This window comes from Cynara cardunculus (assembly GCF_001531365.2).
Source record: "Cynara cardunculus var. scolymus isolate 2C chromosome LG 8, CcrdV1, whole genome shotgun sequence".
Classification (NCBI taxonomy): Eukaryota; Viridiplantae; Streptophyta; class Magnoliopsida; order Asterales; family Asteraceae; genus Cynara; species Cynara cardunculus.
Genome location: NC_037535.1, coordinates 15,847,645 through 15,851,537, shown reverse-complemented (window position 1 = coordinate 15,851,537; position 3,893 = coordinate 15,847,645). Strand labels below are relative to the sequence as shown.

Sequence of the window (3,893 nt, the reverse complement as noted above, 5' to 3'; positions counted from 1 at the left end):
TTTCCCAAAAGAAAGAAATTTAAAAAGAAAACACTAGGGTCGAGTATAGACGTTAAAAGTCGAGGATGGAGACAAAGAGAAGGGAACCACATTTGATTATCGGCGACCAACCGAAGGTCGTTGATCTTGAGAAGACGAAGGTGCCATCTTCTAACACAACATCTAAGACCTCAAAGAAGAGGGTGCTGAAAACATCGGGGACGATGACCTTCTCCGTGAAAGGGAAGGAGAACAAGGTTGACAACTGGTCCAAAATGATGTCTATGACATTTAGGGTCCCTATCAGGTTTATGCAGGGGATACACTTGATAAGAGTATGTTCCCTCACATGAAGACGTTCCTTCTCCCTTAGAATAAGGAGAAGTGCGATAATGCACGTAGATATGCACATGGTTGGGCTATCTTTCAAGGTAAACTTCACATTTTATTTTGATCAGTTCAAAACTTGTTTTTTAACGTCGAGTTTAATGGATTGGAAAGCATTCCAATCGACTTTATCCTTGCACAATAGGATTGACATAATTCGTCACGTGTTGGCAGGCTATCTGAAGAAGGCTGAGGATGCTGAGGTGGCCAAGAATGTCGTTGTAGTCAAATTGGACAACACCTTTTTGCAAGATGGAGGAAGGGGGTCGTATCAAGGAAGACCTTTGTGATCGCCTAAGGAAGCTCCGTCGAAGATACCCATGTCTGAGGTGGATGAGAAGGAGGCTAAGGTTGCTAGCTGAGAATGAAAAAGAGGTTATGACGTTTAAGTCGACCTTAGTGGTGGCGAAAGATGAAATCTGAACTGAAGGAGGAGCTTGAGGCCTTGGAAGCCCTTCACTCCTCTTAAGACGAGAGCCTCCATTTATGCGCCAACATTGGCAGGGAAGAACCCACTTAAAGATGCTGAAGATAAATATACGTTGCCTTGAAATTGAGATAAAAAGCGATAATATTTAAAGATGAATTGCCATTGAAAAGGAAAATAAATCACGAAGAAAAATAACAAGATCAAAAAAGGGGAAAATTAACAAAAAAGTATGTTGACATAGTAATGGCTATGTCTAAAACTGTACTTGAGGTTGTTAGTGCCATCCTTCTAACTGTATTTTTAGTGTTAATATTTTCATTAATAGCATTGTCTAGCATGTGGGCCAGCCCCGCATGTGGGCCAGCCCCGCATGTGAGTATTAATCCTACCATCTCATCCATATTCAATTTATATTCTAAATTTGGTATCAAAGTAATTAACATGTACCTTCAAAATCAAATAGTTGCACCTTTCAGACTTCTAAATTTTTTGTTTTTGCAATAATCAAGTGAACGAGAGTATGGGTGTTAGCTCAACCCCTAATAGGTCCATCTAACACAAAGAGCGTGTGCATGTGTGTGTGTGTGAGAGAGAGAGAGAGAGAGAGAGAGAGAGAGAGGAGGGAAGCATTGCAAGGTTTGAGATTTGAGATATTTATTCGAGGTTCTAATGATTAGCTTATTTAATTTTTGTTTTGAATCAAAAACATGGAGGGAGAATCAATCGACTACAAAAATTTCGGTCTGATCTATGTGCTATATTTGGGAGACGATTGTCCCAACAACATTAGTGGTAAAATCATGCAATACATTTTTCCAATTTTAAGTTGGGGATATATGAATCAACTTAGAGGCATTAATTTGTTGTTGACACAGGTGTGGCAAGGTTTCTATGTGGCTGATAATTCAAGATCCCCCATTAAAATCAAAAGATGCACATGAAAGGGGCAAAAGCAAAAAGTGTATAACAGATGTAGAGAGATCTAGCATTATATTTGACAGTAACCAACTCAGAGAAGCAAGATCAACCACAAGAATCAGATAAAAGGTGCCCATATATATATATATATATATATATATATATATATATATATTCTCCCACCCATGCATGTGCATGTGTGTGACACCTATGGGTTTTTTGTAGCTTATTGCTACTGCTCCCTTGTGAGCACATAACTAGTTGTATCCCATTTGGCAGTGTTATATGTGCAAGTGTATGCAAGAGAGAGAGAGAGAGTATAGAATGACAGCCAAGTATATTCTAAAGATTGATGTTGTGGATGAGATGATTGAGGGTGAGAGAAATCTGGGTTTGGGTGGTGGGTGTGTTGTTGCTTTGGCTTCTGCTACTCCAATCTATCTTCTTTTTCCACAACTGGATAGAATCATAAACACACTTCATGATCCTCTTGTGGGTCATAAATAGACAGATTGGCTACATGGGTCCCACTGCCTCACATGTCCAGCCTCTTAGAAGAATTGAATACCCCACCCCACCCCCTCCCCATTCCACAGACAAGCCCCCACCCAACACATATTATTCTTTCATTATTTACTCACTACCCATACCTTCTCCTTTCCCTATTTATTCAATTCAAGCAACCACTTTCACATTACATATGAACAAGTAAGAGGAAACACTTGAAGTAGTTAAATTTAACTCTTTGGGACAGTTCAATTAAGAAAGCAAGCTTACTGAAACAAAGATGGAAGTGATAGAAGATGACCTTTTCTTTGCAGACTTGAGTAAGAGGATCTCCCTTCTGATCATGGATGATGATGAAGACCCTACTCTTCACTGCCCTCCTGTTTCCTTCCAGGTTTTTGCTTCTCTCTCTCTCCCCTAATTAACAAAGATTGATGAAAGATATATGGTACATAAGCATCACCTTAAACATGCTCTTTAATGGAAATCATATATAGGGGCTTTCTATTTGTGGAAGGTGACCTCATGCCACTTATATTTCGTTCTTCTGTCTTTCTACATTTTGTTCATGTTGTTTTCTGTTGTAGGTCATCTCTCAAACAATTCATCCAATCCATCACCAAGTACCAAGTTTGCATGACCAAAATGGTAGACGAGAAATCAAAGGAACGGGCGTGTTCATCCCACAATCATCCACTAATCGAAGGAGTAAGCATTCAAGATCCAAGTCTTCCAACACAAGGATTCAAACTCAAAGACATGTTGATCATGCTTCAAGTGGACACTTTCCTCATGAACCCTACCATAATCACAAAAATTCTACTAACCCTAATTCTTACAATTCTTTGAATCACAAAAGATGCTACTAAAAACCCACTCAATTAGCTATAGTACAATAAACTTCTAATACAATTGGATGTATAAGCTCAATTCGTCTGATTAATATGTAAGTGTGTATTTAATTTCATTTCATTTCATTTCTGCATCGATTTTTTTGTGGGTATGAAAGCGTACGAGAGTGATTCTTGTGAGTACTGAAATTTAATTTCATTTGGTAGATAATGAAGAGACGTGTTTGAGTACTACGGGCCAAACGTTATTTTTGATTTGGCTTTTCAAGTTGAACATTTCTCCCATAATGAGCTTCGTGGGGCCGGTTCCACCGCAAGAAATTTTCGCCATTCGTTGTGTCGAGGAAGTTTGTCAACAAGTTGTACTTTATTATGATTCTAAACAACGTCACTCGTGTAGTTTATATATTATTGTGTTATTTCTGATTTACCTATATCACCAACCCTTCCTACTCTCTCAATCTTTTTGGGCATTACTATGATAAAGAAATGTTTCTTTTTAAGATGTTTTGCTGTCCTTTGATCGATGACCTAATAGAATACTTGAAGTATTAATTAAGGGTTGTTTGATAGTTGTGTTATAGGATGTTTGGTCAGAATGATTAAGAGACTTTTATGATATATTGTAAAATGAAATATGGTTGTTTGGTAATTGTTCAAAATAAAATTATGACGCTTAATGGTTTAAGGATGCTCGAGATACAAAATCATTCAAAAAAAACCATTAACAGGTAGATCCTTTTTTTTGTCAAACAAGAATTCAACTCTTAAAGATTCAGAGGATGCTTGGAACTATTAAGAGCTAAACATAAAAAAAAAAA

The 3,893-nt window shown here is 37.7% G+C and overlaps 1 long non-coding RNA gene across 1 annotated transcript; it reads left to right on the top strand.

Annotated features, from left to right (window-relative positions):
- The first annotated feature begins 2,329 nt into the window (after positions 1-2,329).
- LOC112516985 lies at positions 2,330-3,300 on the top strand. The gene is made up of 2 exons (XR_003069631.1): positions 2,330-2,615; positions 2,809-3,300. It is a non-coding gene; the product is annotated as an uncharacterized LOC112516985 (long non-coding RNA).
- Positions 3,301-3,893: the final 593 nt, after the last annotated feature.